The sequence below is a fragment of the Pristiophorus japonicus genome, chromosome 16 (assembly GCF_044704955.1).
Source record: "Pristiophorus japonicus isolate sPriJap1 chromosome 16, sPriJap1.hap1, whole genome shotgun sequence".
In the NCBI taxonomy this organism is placed as follows: domain Eukaryota; kingdom Metazoa; phylum Chordata; class Chondrichthyes; family Pristiophoridae; genus Pristiophorus; species Pristiophorus japonicus.
In genome coordinates this window covers 20026873-20045397 of record NC_091992.1, presented here as the reverse complement: position 1 = coordinate 20045397, position 18525 = coordinate 20026873, and the positions used below count along the sequence as shown (strand labels likewise).

Sequence of the window (18525 nt, the reverse complement as noted above, 5' to 3'; positions counted from 1 at the left end):
ATCTTCCAAGATATTATCAGAGAAAATAGTTACACTGAGGCTTTGTCAAGCCCACCAAAGCACAAAGGAAAATGGATTAGTATTCTGCCAAGGAACAGAAGGCCTATACCAGATATTAGAGTAAAATATTACATATGTACCCCAAGACCAACAAAAAGAAAGAAATATTTGCATTTCTATAGCACCTTTCACGATCTCAGGATATCCCAAAGTACTTTACAGCCAATGAAGTACTTTTGAAGTGTAGTCACTGTTGTAATGTGGAAAATGCGACAGCCAATTTACGCAGTGCAAGCTCCCACAAACAGCAATGTGATAATGACCAGATAATCTGTTTTTAGTGATGTTGATTGAGGTATTAATATTGGCAAGGGCAGGAATTCTATGGCTTGACTGGGGTTTTACAATATATAATCTATCGCTCTTTTTTTACATAAAATAGAGTATAGCCAGAGTACCCTACAATGAGGTCCAGTGTCTCAAGAATTTAACTATGATGGTTGCTGTAAGCACAAAGTGATGGAGAAATTGCAACATAAATCCTACAGCATAATGCATGTTCCTGCAACTCCAGTTCAGATGGGGTTTGAAATTCAGGAGATCGCCACCCAGCAAATGACATCATCGGGATCACAGTGTCACAGCCAGAAGACACAGAATATGAAATTTGCTACCGGTATTCCAGGTGGATTAATACAAAATTGCTGAGGTGTAACTGTAACATCGCCTCTGTTCTTGGCACAAACTGAGGTCAGGTTTAAGCACCATCAACCCTTGTGGTGTTCCTTCAGTTATAAGCTGGTGGAAGTGGAGAAGAGCTGTGGACTGTGATCAAAGTGGCAACAGTGGAAGGAAATAGTTTCACATATGTAGAGCATTGCCAAAACCCACCACCCTTTGAGTTACACACTGTGGTTTTCATACTTGGATTCTGCTGTGCATATTCCTCCGAATTTTCAACACTCCAAAGCAAAGCGCCAACTAACCCATCTCCTTGGTCTAGTTAAAAGTGATACTCAAATAATGAGATACAAGATAAAACCTTACTCATATGGGCCTGGAGTTTCCACGCGTTTGCACTTTTTTTTCTGCAGAATCGGTCAAAGCACGTTAAAGATCAAGGAATTTCAAACGCAAATTACATCCGGCACAAATCGGTTTCCGCAATCTTTTGCTAGTTTAGAAAACATCGCACTACAAACCGATCCCTCCCTCAAGACTGTCCACGCCCCGAAATCAAATGAACCACCGTTGTCATTTTTCTTTTTGTGGGCCTTCGAGGAGGCTCTTAAAATGAACCTTTTTTTTCCTAGATGCAACGGCACCAATACTCAGCTTTTAAATATTAAATTTACTCAGGGCTAGAATTTCAAAAAAATCCGCCAATGCCGGATTGCCACCCAAAATACCGCTTAGATTCTCAAATTATCGCTGACGAAAAAATTCCACAAAAAATAAATCCGCCCAGCGAAAAAAAAAATGGACCTTACACACCGATTCTTGGCAGAAAATGGAATCTTGGGCCGATTGAGCGATTCTTAAAAAAATAGGCGATAGTTAGTAAAATTTACACCGAGGCTGCGGGTTGGGCCTAGGAGGAGACAAACACAAAAGATATTTTTTCAAAAATCGTAAAATTAAAAAAAAAAAATCAGAAAAACATTCTCGGGACCCTTTTCACTTTAATCACTGCAAGAGAATTTTAAAATAATTCATAAAAAACCTATTTACTTACCTTTTTTTTTGCAGGGCTACTTACCTACCGCCCAGCACTGCCCAACTCCGCTGCTTCTCGTAGGCGGTTTCTTTTCAACTTATCTCCAGTTCACCACTGAGCCAAAAATCGGGTGATGGCGGTCTATGGTCAGTGCACGCCGGCGATCCGCTCCCCAGCGGTACTTCGAAACCGCCGGCGGAACTCAGCTGTGGAAATTTTTAGCCGACCCAGTTTTCGCCCAAAACGGCCAATACCGCCGAGAAACCGGGCGGAGATGCAGTGCAAATTCTAGCCCTCAGAAACTGTCTATTGTTCACTACCGAGACTAGTGAATGGTTCAGTATAGTTTTTTTTAAAAAGTCATTTTTAGTTATTTAAAATCAGATTACTCACAGATGGTGGACTGGAGGCTCTGATGAAAAATGCTTATTTTTTTGTGAGCAACCCATTTTCAGCCATACGTAAAACTGCACCTGGTTACCACTCTTAAATATATCAAGGAATATTTTTAATGCAAAAAAAAATTGCGTTCTAAAAGGATGTCCAATTGCGTTGGTTTACATATGCTGATATGTAAATGATTCTGAGTGGAACCTTGAGCATTAAAAAAAAAAAATCACGCCTGAAAACTAGCGATATTTTGTGTCCGGATTGCCGATTGCACCCGAGGCGAAAACTCTACCCCATGATCATGTGATAATCACTTTAACACTAAATATAATGCCACAATTTATTAAATACAATATTTATTCAACATTCCAGGTCATACCAATCACAGTGGGTTGGGTCCAATCTGTCATCAACTCCATCTTCTCACGATAATCGGTTCTAGGTTTTTAAGGTGACTCACATTTTCCATAATAATTTACTTGGGGTAACAGGCTTATACAGAATGTGAATCAGTGCCGATGGAAGGTAATCATTAATGATTAATTTGCATAGCCATTAGACATTGCATCTTGTGTTTCTCCTTTGACTCAACATATTGGCCCGAAAATTGCGGTCGGAGGCTTCCTGTGGGCAGACTCTTCCAATCAAAATGTTTTTTTATGAAAGTACATAGTGATCGAGGCCGAGATACGCAGCCCAGAGTATGGGCTCACACATCCCAGGAAGGTAAGCGCAACCTGGGATCACGTGGGCCTGGACCACCAATGAACATCTAGTATTTTCATTGATAATAATGGGAGTTCCTTTTGTATGAGATCCCAGTACTATCAATGAGACTACCCACAAAAATACAGAAACACAACACAATAAATGAAAAACACCTCACATATTTAAAATTAATTGAAATTGAATTTAATTAAAATGTTTTAGAAAAAAAAAGTATTTTTTGAAATGTTTTTTATTATATTTTAATAGGGTTCAAAATAAACTTACCTTAATGGACAGGTTTTTAATACAAAAATTAGTAATGAAATGTAATGTTTCTTATGTTTTAAAACTCTTACGCTGGTAAAAAAAAAATAGGCTATATGCCTGCTTTTACCAGGAATAAGAGTTTGAAGGACATTCGCTGAGTTGGGCAAATAACACAAATGTCCTTCTCCTGGGGATGTGTGCGATCTGTCAAGCGCAAATGCTGGATTTTAGCGCATACGCATTGCGCGCCGAGAACCAGCATTTGCAAGGCCTCTTCAGGCGCGTGCGCACTTCGTACGCACCCAGAAAGGACGCAATGTTTGGACCTTGTTATCTGCTTTCAATGGTGCATAATTAATGTGCAGGAATGTAAAAAGCATGTTTGTTGGGAACAGGGGCCAGAACATGCTTACCACAACTATCTTCACAACAAATGTTGTAAATTATATAGGCTTGCCTCATGAGTGTAACAAACAAGGTATCACTTGTACCCAGCAATTATATTGTATTTTTGGAATTTTGCTGTAATATTAAAAAATAAATCAAAGGGCTATAAAGAAAATTGGAAAGGTTGGCGTGTTGGCTGCTCTGCGATTAGAAGCCAGTTTCTATTACAGTAAGCATCGAGCAGTAATATTCTTCTATGTCACAAATTCAGTTGAAATATAAACGTCAACCTGTTTATAATATCACATGAATGACCGTTACAAGTGAAATGGTCTTGTAATGATTGTAATAGTGCAACAACAACTTGCATTTATATAGTGCTTTTAACATAGTAAAATGTCCCAAGGCGCTTCACAAGAGGGTTATCAAACAAATTTTGACACCGAATTACATAAGGAGATATTGGAACAGATGGAGGTAGGTTTTAAGGAGCGTCTTAAAAGAGGATAAGAAGTAGAGAGGCAAAGAGGTTTAGGAATGGAATTCCCAAGTTTAAGTCCTAGGCAGCTGAAAGCAGAGCCGCCAAGAGGCCAGAATTGGAGGAGCGCAGAGATCTCGGTGGGTTGTAGGACTGGAGGAGGTTATGAGAGATACGGAGGGGCGAGGCCATGGAGGGATTTGAAAACAAGCATGCAAATTTTAAAATTGAGGTATTGCCCGAACAAAAGCCAATGTAAGTCAGCGAGCACAGGGGTGAACGGGACTTGGTGCGAGTTAGGATACGGGCAGCAGAATTTTGGATGAGCTCAAGTTTATGGAGGGTGAACGATGAGAGGCCAGCCAGTAGTATGTTGGAATAGTCAAGTTTGGAAGTACCAAAGGCATGGATGAGGGCTTCAGCAGCAGATGAGCTGAGGCAGGGGTGGAGATGGGCGATGTTACGGAGGCGGAAGCCTATTAAATTTCGAAGAGAGTTGGCATTTTAAATCCGAATAAGTATTCTTGTCTTCCTCCAAGCCCTCAATTACTGCCGTAATTTCTAAACCCATCCATGCCCTTTTAGCAACACCAAATTTTCTGCAGCTTCTGTGGAATTCAATGGGCATCTTTCACTCTCATTGAAATATGTCCTTATTTGCATGGGGGAGAGAGGGAGAGAGTGATGGAGTGAAAACAGAGGAGGCAAGAAAAGAGAAAACCACAGGAGAAGAGAAAAATTTCATACCGACAGCAATGGGATGGAGAGTTTGTTCCCTTGAGAAGGTGTTAATTTGTAATGAAAGCTGAGGCAATTATTTTTATACAGTCCAAAGATAAGTGATGGATGGGTTTAGAAATTAGGGCAATAATTGAGGGCTTGGAGGAAGACAAGAATACTTATTCGGATTTAAAATGCCAACTCTCTTAGAAATTTAATAGTAACTACAAAATATAGGACACAAATCCACAGGAGAACTCTGCCAGCAGACGCGTGGTGGAATAGGCGCTGTTGACCTCCGCTTCTGACTCCGCTGGAGTATCCAGGGTCAGGGAGGGGAGGTCACCTCACTTACATGACAGCAAGAGGTACCCACACCATTGTGTTCTCTGCCAGAGGAGTGCAGCTCGAGACACTAGTGCCTCAGTTGGTGCTGCCAGCCAGGAGGATTTTCTTAAAGCTGTCCCATCTCCCTTTATAAGGGGAGCAAAATAATACTTCTGCTGATACTTCTAGGGCATTTCAGGCCAGGGCCCAGCACCAGACCTCCAGCTGGGAGTGACTTGAAATACTGAGTAGACCTGTGCGTCAGGTTCATTCAGATAGCTCAATGTTAGGGATGCCAGGGCCAAGGCATTTCCCAGTGAGGGAGGCAAGGGTACTACCAACTGAACCATGGCTGAAACAGATTAACATTGATTAGAAATACTAGAGAGAGAGATTTCGCCCCCATAGAGTGTCAAAAACATGGGCACTCATTTGTTTGAGTGTGACTCTGGTTTTCTTTGCTAAAAGGAATCTTGCTCTGCAATGGAAACCTGAAATAAAACACACACACACACACACACACAAAAGGTCATTTTAAACTTGGGGCGATGGTACATAATGGCCGATATTGGTTCACCCGCCATTGTACCTCTGTCAGTTTTCAGAAATTCTGAGGGAGATGTATAATGGACGGCTGATCTGATATTACCTGTTTTACACTATCGCCCAATGTCAAAATTAACCCCACACTCACAACCACACCCACAGAAAAACCGAGCGTTGATTCAGAGTTCAGATTTTATGCTTCCTGTCCATAATGGGTAGACAAACGTGGGCTGGCACTGCACGATCTCCTGATATGTGCTCCGGGAGTGTAGAAGCAAAAAATCTCCCTCAGATTTTTGGTTATAAAGGAATTGTGAATGCACTCGCACACAGGAAACTTACCACCAGTGCCAAAAATGAATACCTTTCTCTCTACTGTACTTCTTGACGAGGAAAGTCAGTGACTGTCATTCTGTGACTGAGTGCACACAAAGCATTTCTTCTCCTGATTTAACATTGTGCCGTGTACCACACAACTTGCCCTTTCCACAGTTGGATTAAAGAATATTTATGCCTCTTAAATGGCTCATTAACTGATGGGAAAATATTGTTACAGGTACCTTATTATGACTGGCTTTTAATCTTTACTTCGGCAGTAAAATTGCATCCCAGGAAGCACACATCTCGAAAATGCACGCTTCAGTCATTCTTGTTACATTGTAATTTGTGAGGAAAAACTTTTTGATGCAACGAGTGGTTAGGATTTGGAATGCATTACCTGATAGGGTAGTGGATACAGATTTGATAGTAGCCTTTAAAATGGAATTGGATAAATACTTGAAGAAGAAAAAATTGCAGGGATGTGGGAAAAGAGTGGAGGGGGGGGGAATGGGACTAACTGGATTGCTCTTCGAAAGAGCAGGTGCAGATTCAATGGGCTGAATGGCCTCCTTCTGTACTGTACTATTCTATGATGATGATAAATGGATACTGCAGCCGTTTTTTGAGAAAGGGGAAAAATATGACCCAACGTCTTTGTTTACAATCCTGGTTCGCTCTTCAATCAACAAATGATAATATCTACTCAAAAGCTTGCTATGAATTGATAACAATGAACATTTACACTTTCACAAATCTGAGCATGTAGCTAAAGTTTAAACAGGACATCCGGTTGTTTTGAATGCCACAGGACGAAGGTAAATATATTTGTATCAAGCACATTCTAATTTGGAATTACTGTAAATTCAGAACAAATTGGAACTAACGCTGTCCTGTAGAAGGGGCTCACATTCTTTTAACATCAGCTTCTAACCTCCCCGCCACACAACAAAAACCTAACTCTCTATATTCCCATTACTCCAGCATCCCTTCATTCCATAGCCCTTTAACAGCTCTAATTATAGTGCATGATGTACTATACAATTAAACAAAACATGTCTACTCAGGAAACGAGATCAGCCATATAGCTGCAGGTCAAGGCACTTTCAAGAAGTCTTGCCATTACTGTGGTTATTGCTGCTTTGCTTATCGGTACTAGTGTCATCTAGATCGGCTAGGCTGATAGCTCCCTGCCACTTCACGTTCCATTGTCATGTAATTTGGGCCCCGTGTATTTCAGATTAAAAGACAATAGTAATAATTAGCTTACCTACTGGCAAAGAATGGCTCGCATTGCAGAATGTGGATTGTTGGAGTGGAGGTAGAGCAACTAAAGGGAGATAACTATTCATCTTAGACCAAGATAAACAGGAGCAGCCTGTTATTAAATCTTGCTCCCATAATCTCGGTTTTATTAAGCTGCGAAGGTTTCAGAAAGTGTATTTGAAGATGGACTATTTTTCTGCGAACCGTAAGCTGCAATAAAAGAATAAAGGACTGGATTTTCGGCTTTGGTCATTTTGGGGCAGTAATGGCGGCGGGGCGGTAAGGTTTGCACCCGGGAATTGTTTGCGCCTCAGTCAGCAAAATTGGGCAGCTGGGCCCTGAGTGTGGGGCAGAGCGCTAAGGGAGGCGTTGCACACCTCTCTTAGGGCGCTAGGCTGGCTGAGAATGCGAAAGTCTCGAGCTAAACAGCTGGCCTGGGAGCCTGGGGAGAAAAGAAAACGGAGAAAAAACATAGCCCACTCCACCACAACGTAAATCACCAAAAAAAAATAAAAAACGGTCACGCTTACCTGAGGTGGAAATTATTTATCTCACTGCAACCAGTATAAGTTGGACTGCCCGTTTTCACAGGCGGTCCCAGCAGGGGGTGCTACACGATGCTACGGGTCGGGCGGGACTCAAAGATCGAACCGGGGCGTTGCACACCGGCTCGCCTCTTCCGGGCGGTAATGTTCCACGCCCTGCTGAGACCGGCCCCAAAAACCTCGGCGGGGTGCTGGGAGCTGGACGCCCGCCCGGAAGAACTCACCGCCGCCATTGCCGCCCCTCTGGGGTGAAAACAGAGGCGGACAGGACCGTAAAATCCAGCACAAATAGCTGGCCCTGTAGCAGATTTTAGATTATGATGAACATCCATATATTAGTTTCCTGAGCAGATTTCGTTAAGTGTGAGAACCTGATTTATGAAGATAAATCATCATCATCGGGAGTATATCATCATCATAAATAGGCAACATCACACGCAACCCTGTAATAACTTCAAGGCAATGGTGCCCTCTTTTTGTTTTTGTACAGAAAAGAGCACCTTACATGACCTCAGGATATCCCAAAGGACTTCGAGGCCAATAAAGTACTTTTGAAATGTAGTTACTGTTGCAATGTATGGAAACGTGAGAACTGTTTGAATACCGCAATGAGATAAATGACCAGATAATCTGTTTTTAATGGTGTTGGTTGAGGGATAATTGATGGCCAGGACATTCTACTGTTTTTCTTTGAATAGTGCCATGGGACCTTTTACGCCAACCTGAGAGGGCAGACAGGGCCTTGATTTAACTGTCCCACAGTGTAGCACCCTTTCAGTATTGCACTGAAGCACTGTACTGTACTGTATTGTAGTAACAGTGTGTGCTCCAGACCTGGGTGGGGCTTGAACTTACAACCTTGTGACTCAGAGGTAAAAATACAGACACATACATACACAGGATATAAAAACAGCCGGATGAAAACAGACAAAGCTAGGCAGGCAATACCTTATATAACCGACATGCCTGCCAACAAGAAAGCAAGTGCTGTTTGTCCAAAGTGCCATACTCTTTAAAATGATTAAATATAAGTAAACAGCAAATGGAAATTTTCTGTTCAGTCACAAACATTTTCTTAAATTGTAATCATTTTTTTCATTAATCATTTTGCTCCATCCAGGGAAATGTTAGAAAAGTGACAGCCCTGGCTCAGTGGGGGGTAGCACTCTCACCTCGGAGTCAGAGGTTGTGGGTTCAAGCCCCACTCCAGAGATTTTAGCACAAAAATCTAGCTGAGCAGTACTGAGGGAGTGCTGCACTGTTGGAGGTGCCGTCTTTTGGATGAGGCAATAAACTGAGACACCATCTGCCCTTTCTCTCACCTTTCATGATTAGCTTAGTAACAGCCTACAACCCTTGTCCTATATCTATTGGTCACTAAGGGTTGATGCAACTTACACAGTGAAAGGATATCACATTCAATCATTGTAATGGAATAATAGGTCATCTGTAGACTTTTCTTGCAAAGGAATCTACTAATCTAGAAACATATGGCAAAGAATCCAAATGTGAATAACGTTTACTCTTCAAAAGAGAGACACTAAGAAAAGAGGAGTGCTGTATCTCCCCTATATCATAAACTGCCTTTCTCCTCCCTCGAAAGTTGGCCACCACGTGACCAGTTACAAACAAGCACCCAAAATTCACCTGACAAAACACATACTACCCTTGCTGCTGTAGTTCCATCCATAGATGGCACTTTCTACATCACCAATCATTACAGAAGGAAGACATGGCAAGCAGAAACTGAAAAAATAGTGACTGACATTTGCCAAAGGGCACTGTGTATTCTGTATGCAGTGCATTTTCCCCTTTTCTTTTCTAAAGTATCAGCCATAACTCAGTGGGTAGCACCCGCGCCTCTGAGTCAGAAGGTCGTGGGTTCATAATCCCACTCCAGATACTTGAGCACAAAAATCTAAGCTGACACTCCAGTGCAATGCTGAGGGAGTGCTGCACTGTCGGAGGTGCCATCTTTCGGATGAGACATTAAACCGAGGCCCCGTCTGCCCTCTCAGGGGACGTAAGCGATCCCATGGCACTATTTCGAAAAAGAGTAGGGGAATTATCCCCGCTGTCCTGGCTAATATTTATCCCTCTCTCAACATAACAAAAACAGATTATCTGGTCATTATCACATTGCTGTGTGTGGGAGCTTGCTGTGTGCAATTGGCTGCCACCTTTCCCACATTACAACAGTGACTGTACTTCAAAAGTATTTCATTGGCTGTAAAGCATTTTGCGACGTCCTGAGGTCATGAAAGAAGTTAAGTAAATGCAAGTCTTTTTTTTCTTTTATTGTCTATAAAGGGGCAGAACAGCTCGAGCACAGGATGATCCAAGCCAAACAAAATTCAGGTATTTGCAAATGAACCCAAAGTGGCCTAATTTGGGAAGAAGATAGGAATAGGAGTAGGCCATTCAGCCCCTCGAACCGTTCCACCATTCAATTAGATCATGGCTGATCTATATCTTAACTCCATCTAGCTTCTTGGCTCCATCACCGAAATACCCTCGCCTAACAACAATCTCAGTTTTGAAATTTTCAATTGACCTCCAGCCTCAACAGCTTTTTGGGAGAGTTCCAGGTTTCCAGAGAGCGAGACTTTGTTTTCAATTTAGTTTTGGCTTCTCCTCTAATTGTAAGTTCATGTGCCTACTGGCTGGCAAAAAAGGTCTGCCCTTGTCTTGACATTTGTGATTTTTTTTTTAGGCAGATATTCTGTAAACTTTCAGATTATATCTTTATGTGCAGCTAACCATAAATTATGTTTTGTCTTTGTAGAGTTGGACATCCTGTTGTTGTGATTAGAGATTGGATTGCACTTCCCCATTGTAAATGACAAATCTTAACAAACTAGAAAAGCAACTCATTCAAAAGGAGCAATGACAATATCCTCTAATACAGCCTATCACATCCTGTCACATTTCCCACATTATCCCTTTATTTCCCAAGGCCATCCCTAACATTAAGTAGAAATCCAAATGCAAAAAAACTGAGAAATATGGGAAGGCTGTCATTTTATTTTTTTTAAGTTTTGGACAGTTGAGCTGCGATGGACTGAGTGACTTTGCTCAGCTATATTTATGCCATGACCAACCAACGGAGCGTGTCAAAGTCCCCGTGATTTGGATTCATTTTAATTTGGCAGGCAAGCTGCAGCTCGCCGGATTGAGGCCTCAAGACCGGGCCGGAGCAGCTGCCAGAAAGGCAATTTGCAGGGGAGGAGAGTTGTGATCACGGAAGTTGGGGATCTCGGGGCGACAGTGGCCCAGATTATTTTTGGGAGCAGTGTACCAGTTTATGGCCTCATTAGTCAATATTTTGTATGAGTTACAATTCTATGGGCTGGATTTTTGGCTTGTTGCTGGTTTCGCCCCGGAGGGGCAGCAATGGTGGCGGAAAGCATTTCCGGGCGGGCGGGCAGCCAGCTTCCAGTGCCCCGCCGGGACATTCGGTGCCGGGTTTGCAGGGGTGCGGAGCAGTACTGCCCGGGAGAGGCCGAGTCGGTGTGCAACGTCTCTGGTTGCGACACCGGCTCGAAATTTGAAACTCGCCGATCCGTAGCAGCCCGCAGCGCCCCCTAATGGGACCGTCTGTGAAAGCGGGCGGTCCAAGTTGTAGCGGCCGCAGTGAGGGAAGGAATGTCGACCCAAGGTAAGTGTGATTGTTTTTTTATTTATTTTTATGATTCATGTGGATGTGGCGTCAGGAAAGTACTGGGAATGTTTTTGATGGGTTTTTTCCAGATTTTTTTTTTACTGGAAGTCTCTCTTGGGGCACTCGGAGGCCGGCTGTTTACCTCGGGGTTTTCATTTGCTCAGCCGGCCTAGCACCCTAAAAGAGGTATGGAACACCTCCCTTAGCGTTCTGCTCCACACTCGGGGCCAGCTGGTGAATTTTGCGGCTGGAGACGCAAACCATTTCCCGGTGTAAAATTTACCGCCCCGCCCGGGTTAACGCCGCAACAGAGGCGCGACTGAATTTCCACCCCTATGAGTGCGGAAAGTATAAGGAAGTGACAGAAATTTATTGCGTGTATAATTTAATTATTAAGTGCAGAATTAAACTTGTGAGATACGGGAAGCAGCTGGTTTCTAAATATACCATTGTAATTAAATGGTAACATTGTGCAATTTTTGTTCGATAACTCTCCTGTGAAGCACCTAACTATGTTAAAGGCGCTATATAAATGCCAGTTGTTAGTCGGCTATTCCACTGCATGGTTGCATCAGTTGCATCAGTCCTTGCAAAATCTTTAGACATTATTATGCAAGTCACTTGTATGGAGAGAGGAGCATCATATTTCTGAGTGGAAGTGAGTCCATTCCAGAACCAAATATATTCAATCTATACAGTTATTGTTGATGCTCCTGTCCATACTGTGCAGGTAAAACTGCACTTTTGGAGTGCAGACACAAACTATAACACTTCGCTTGTGATCTTGCCCGCATCAAGTCCTGCTCACCCATCACCCCTGTGCTCGCTGACCAACATTGTCTCCCGGTTGAGCAACGCTTCAATTTTAAAATTCTCATCCTTGTTTTCAAATCCCTCCATGGCCTCTCCCCTCCCTATCTCTGTAACCTCCTCCAGCCTGACAGCCCTGCGAGATATCTATGCTCCTCCAATTCTTGTGAATCCCCAATTTTAATCGCTCCATCCATTAACAGTTAGGTCCTCAGCTGCCGAGGATCTAAGCTCTGGAATTCCCTCCATAAACCTCTCCACCTCGCTATCTCTATTTCCTCCTTTAAGACACTCCTTAAAACCTATCTCTTTGCCCAAGTTTTTGGTCATCTGCCAAATGTTGTTTGATTACTCTCCTGTGAAGCACTTTGGAACATTTTACTATGTTAAGTGCAAGTTGTTGTCGATCTGATCTGTGGTAAGTATTTTCAAAGCATGCTGCTGGGAGCCTATGGAACTGTGCGATCTAACAAAGACTGACAGACCGGCTACAGAAAGACCCTCAGATGTGTTAAAGGTTCCCCTTTCATCTTATCTTCATGTTTATAGTGTTCAGGTTTCTAATAAATGTAAAGGAGAGATTCCTTTTTAATGAACTTCTAGTGTTCCAATACAGGGAGGAATGGAATCACCTGAATGTCCCCTACCTCCCTCTGACTGGAGAAATCCTGTTACAACTCTATCTTCTTAGACTGTTCCAATAAAACTTCTGTTCAATATTGAGTATTGATAGCACTCATGATTTCATTGATAACTTACTGCTTTTGCACCATTGGGGTAAGATTTTCTCGGGCTACTGTACATCAGCAGAATCATAAGCACAGTGAGTTGGTAAAGATGTTATAATGAAGTATATTCTACAATATGCTGTCTAAAAGGTCAGCTTGCAAAAGTTTGGAAACAAGACATGCCAAGCACATAACATGTATCAGATGGGCATACTTAAACTTTTGGCAAGTTGGAATTCTGATGGTAAATGTGAACAGAAGTTGGATTCTACCACTTCTATGGATGACTGAAGGTTAAATCATCTTCATAATTCACTTGTTACACTTTCCATACCAATTCTTCAGCATTATGCAAATGAGGGCACTTGGAAGCTTTGAGTTCCTCCATCAGAAGATATGTTATCTCTTCTTCTCCCCCGACATTTTTCACCACTCCCCTCTTTCTCTTCGCAAGGCTTTGCATCGTTACTGAGGTACAGTTCCAAAGGGCCACTATTATCTCACTCGAGTGCCATTCTTCATGTGTGAGCCTCTAGAGCGAGAGTCGATAGGTTGACTGCGGGAGACATTGCAGCCAAGCTTGATTCTCTCCTCAAATCAACATCCACAGGCACACCTTCCAGTAGGAGTGACTCGATGGGGTTCATGACCAGAATATTGGGCACTTTTTCCTTCGCTAATCCAGGAGTGTCAAGGGTCAATTTTAGTGTCCCAACTGCCGCCTCACATGAGATTAGCTAACTCGGCACACAATATGTTATTTTATTGACATGCTTTCTTTTTTAGAAACATGTTTCCCATTTCCCTTACATGTATAATTAGTCATAGACTAGGATCAATGAAATAACCCACAAAACGACAGATGGGATGTGACTAAACATGGACTTGTCAGATCTGGCTGACTTCCCACAATTATGCAAGTTATTGGTATTGGTGGCATTCCTCTTCAGAAGTGATTTAAAGAGATGCAGATACTGACTTGTGAATAGTTTTTTTACTTGATCTTAGAGAATTATATTTCAAACACCTCAAACATTGGAATAATGCAGAATTAAGGAAATAGAATTTGGGCTCTTTAGCTTTTAGCTCTTCTTTTTCAAGTCACATTTTCACATTTTATCTAATAGCTCTTTCGATGTTGGTGAGCAGGACAAATACTTCTCAAACATAGATACTTTCATTTACAAAACTGCCTCTCCCATGAATATAGATGATTTTTGTTTTACATAAGAGAACTCCCTGCATGCATATTTACCAGAGTTACCCCTCATTCTCTGGAAAACAATAGGTAAGTGGACCAGCGGAAGCAAGCAGAACTTATTTCTTGACTATTTACATAGGAATATATTTGCCCCAATAAAATATTCTGGACATTTCCCCATTGTCCTGTTACTGTAACTTTTTTTCCTTTTAGCATCTAAAGACAAGAACCTAGATTTATTGATCAATGTTATTTTAAAGCAGGTGACCACTCTCTTTGCATGCATTTGAATTGAATGTATTACTGCATGCATTAAAATAACACCAATTGGAAAATCTAGGCTAGGAAATCACATTATCGTCAAAAAATTAGTAGACATTTTTCATCTGAAGTGTTAGCTTGGCTCAATTGGTAGCATTCTTACCTCTGAGTCAGAAGACTGTGAATTCAAGGCCCACTCACAATTACATAAACTAGGTTTCACACAAGTGCAGTACTCAGGAGGTGCTATATTGTCAGAGATGCCATCCTTTGATTGAGATACAATGTTAAACTAAGGTATCATCTGCCTTTTTCATTGGTGGATGCTGTCGATCCCATAGCCTTGTTGAAAGAAAAGGTTCTTCTGGTATCCTGGCCAACATTCATCCCTGAAACAGCACATGTTTCATAGAATTACATAGAATGCACAGCATAGGCAGAGGCCATTCAGCCCAACTGGTCCATGCCAGTGTTTATGCTCCACATGAGCCTCCTTCCACCAAGCCACATAAGGGGCTTGGTCAAAGAGATAGATTTTAATGAGGTTCTTAAAGGAGGAGAGAGAGGCGGAGATGTTTAGGGAATTCCAGAGCTTAGGGCCTTGGCAGCTGAAGGTACGGCTGCCAATGGGGCAGAAATTAAAATCAGAGATGCTCAAGAGGCCAGAAATGGAGGAGTGTAGATATCTCAGACTGTTGTCGGGCTGGAGGAGGTTACAGAGTTAGGGAGAGGCAAGACCATGGAGGGATATGAAAGCAAGGGTGAGAATTTTTAAATCGAGGTGTTGCTTAACCGGGAGCCTTTGTAAGTCAGTGAGCACAGGAGCGATGGGTGAGCAGACTTGGTGCGAGTTAGGACATGGGCAGCCACGTTTTGGTCACCTCAAGTTTATGGAGGGTAGAAAATAGGAGGTCGACCAGGAGAGTGTTGGAATAGTCAAGCCTAGAGGCAACAAAGGCATGGATGAGGATTTCAGCAGCAGATGAGCTGAGGCAATGTTACAGAGGTGGAAATAGGCGGTCTTAGCGATGGCGTGGATCTGTGGTTGGAAGCTCATTTCATGGTCAAATATGACACCAAGGCTGAGAATAATGTCAGACAGATGTTTGGGAGAGGGATAGAGGAATGGAGTTTATGGTGGGGACCGAAGACAATGGCTTCGGTCTTCCTAATATTTAATTGGAGGAAATGTCTGCTCATCCAGTACTGGATGTCAGACAAGCAGTCTGAAAATTTAGAGACAGTGGAGGTGTGGAGAGAGGTGGTGGTGAGGTAGAGCTGGGTGTCATCAGCATACATGTAGAAACTAATGCCGTGTTTTCGGATGATGTCGCCAAGGGGCAACATGGAGGTGGGTGGGGTGGCTTGACCCATCCACCTCCACGGAGGTGTGTGGGGTTGCTGACCCATCCACCTCCATGGCACGAACCTGGTATTGCAGTACTTCCAGGAACGGTGCTTGGGCTCTAGGCCTTTTGGCTAAGAGCATTAGCGCAGGGTGATCCTTGATGTGTGCAAGGTGACCTCTGGCGTTTGTGATATGACAAAGAATTGGACAGATTGGCTACGAAAAAGTTAAAAAAAACATGTAGATGAGAAACAGACGGGCGGCAGGAGCATAGCTCCTTAAGGGACATATTCTAAGCATTAGCTGGGAAAAGAAGTTTTTCCTGCATTCCCTGCAGGATTTATTAGTGACTATCTTATATTTATTAGTCACTATCTTATATTTAGTTTTGGTCTCCCCCACAAGTGGAAACATCTCTCTGTTAACTCGATTTTGCGTAAAATGAAATTGCACCTCGTGATGTACTCTACAGATATATATTTTATAATATCCACAGCTGTTTGAGAAAAGCAAACTGTCACATGTGTTCTGAATTTCAGACTGTCGCTCAAAAGGTGCGCAATTTTCTTGGGCAAATGCTGGGCAAACCTGGACTGGGGACACCTGAACTGCACGCCTCCTCCAATTCCACAGCGCCCTGTGCAGGAAACAAGGCATGGCTGGAGTCAGCGCCCGAAAGAAAAGACGTCCGGATAAACTGCGCTCGATTTGTCAGCAGAAATTGTATTGCAGACTTCAAAACATAAAATAACTTGTTTTTAAATGCGAACATTTGCAACAACAAACAACGGATGTTCAATCTTCAAGCACAGGTCATTCCCACACTGGCTGACTAACTGCAAGCTGGTCGTGTCTTATGAAAGCAGGCTGTTGTTGCAGGATTGATTCCACGTCCAGTTTTCCTCCACAGTCGCAGATAATCACAGTGCAAATCACACTTACAGTGGAAGAGAGAGAAAAACAATTCTGAAAGGGAGGAAAAATTGCCGGCTCAAAAACAAAATGATAGCTCATAAAGAGATAAGTGGCACTCTTCTTCAGAAATCCACCTTACAGTAAATCACACGAAACTTGCCTTTTATTTGCCGGCGTTGCTAATCTATTAATTTAGGCAAACGGTTCCGTTTAAAGACAGGTGACAAGCCCGCAATGTAATTCAAGGGTGACGGCTAAAGTCAACAGTCATCGCAGGTGCTAATTGTAAAATATTTTTTTTTGCCGGAGCATTTTTCTAACCTTTGAAGTGTTGTCCACGATCTTCCATGGCCAGGGGGCTCCTTCCTGTGATTTATTGCCATGGTATACCACAGGCACGTAAATGAGCAAAGTTCAAAGGAGTTACAATGGGTTGGGGTAATAGACAAATGGGCTGGTGCTAATTGTGCCGGCCAAGAAATCTATATTTCAGATAATCAGATAAAGATTTTTTTTTAAGACCTAAACCGCTATTAGACACGAGCTGATTAGATAAGACGGCAATTTGTCAAATATAAACTGTCCATCCATTATTCAAGATCGAAAAGATTTGTTTCAACTCAACACTGCAATAATTCGAAGGTAAAATGTTCAAAATACCGTTGAGTTTAGTAATAAAGCACCAGTATGGTGATTGCGAAGCTGCTATTTCTCCGTTTTAATTGGCATATTTTATGTAATGTATAAACGGCTCCCATATTTAACAAAAAAACAATAAATTCAGTATCATTCCAATAAAAACATGATCAGATTTTGAAAACACTGGTGTGTGTATAGTTTCCTGTCACATCTCTCGGAAACGTCTCTTGCATTATTCTGAATTGGGAGAGCAGTGACTGTAGGTATGTTGGACAGTGTTTGAAAGAATCAGTGACTGGAGTATGAATGTTGACTATTAGCGGTTGGCTTTAAGAGTCATTTTTAGCATTGCAACTTTGCATAGAATAACTTTATTCCCGTTGCTTACTTAATTTAGAGAGTCACTCAAAACCAAATTATTAAAAAAAACAACCTTGTTTCTGGCGATTGATAAAACTAATTTCATCGCGACGTACTGAATATGTTTTCACCTAAATATGTGCCGTTCACTATTATACCAAGTCTACGAGTGCTGCCACTAATGTTAAATTGGATAATATCGAGTGACAATCAGAATTGGGGAAAAAAATGTTCCAGGTGAAGATTGGTGGTCCAAAGAATTTTGAGGAAGAATACGAGAAAGTAACCAGTGGTTAAATCAAACAAGAAAGATTGGCTTAATATCAATTTTATAAGAATGATGGCTTCAAGGCGAAATTTGAATTATTTTTCTGAGATAAGTTGTCATTTTCGGATTTAAATGTAAACAAGTGGGGAGGGGGGGGGGGGGGGTTCTATCGACCCAACACTGACCAGGGATTTAGAACTAGAGTTCTGAAAAGTCATGGATGCTGTACCAATTTCTCATATTTACTTTGTGTTCCAATAAGCGGTTTGCGAGCGCAGTTCTGGTTAACAGGCGATTTCCGCTTTATATTTAGGAAGTATGTGCTGGAGCAGAGGACAAATACTTCTGAACAGCATCGTCTCCCGCTCCCCAACCGATTAGTGGTGATTTGCTACAATTTAGGGACAATTTTATATATGACACACACAAAATGTTGATCACCCGTGGCTTGGATCCAGAGCATCATCATCATAGGCGGTCCCTCGAAACGAGGATGACTTGCTTCCGCGCCAAAAAAAAGGATGAGTTCACAGGTGTTTTGAATGAAGAACCCGAACTACAGCCTCAAGGGTGGAAGATGCCTGTGCTTGGATTTTTTTTAACGTGTGGTGGCTGTTGCACACCAGCCATCACCCGGGCTCGACAGAGCTAGGTCTTGGTCCAGT

At 42.3% G+C, this 18525-nt stretch overlaps 1 long non-coding RNA gene across 1 annotated transcript in view; it reads left to right on the top strand.

Moving 5' to 3' along the window:
• Nucleotides 1-17343, top strand: part of LOC139226985 (uncharacterized) — a 152581-nt gene extending 135238 nt beyond the window's left edge. Inside the window, exon 4 of the long non-coding RNA XR_011587344.1 lies at nucleotides 16218-17343. This is a non-coding gene — a long non-coding RNA (uncharacterized lncRNA). The remainder of the gene's footprint in view (nucleotides 1-16217) is intronic.
• The last annotated feature ends 1182 nt before the right edge of the window (nucleotides 17344-18525 follow it).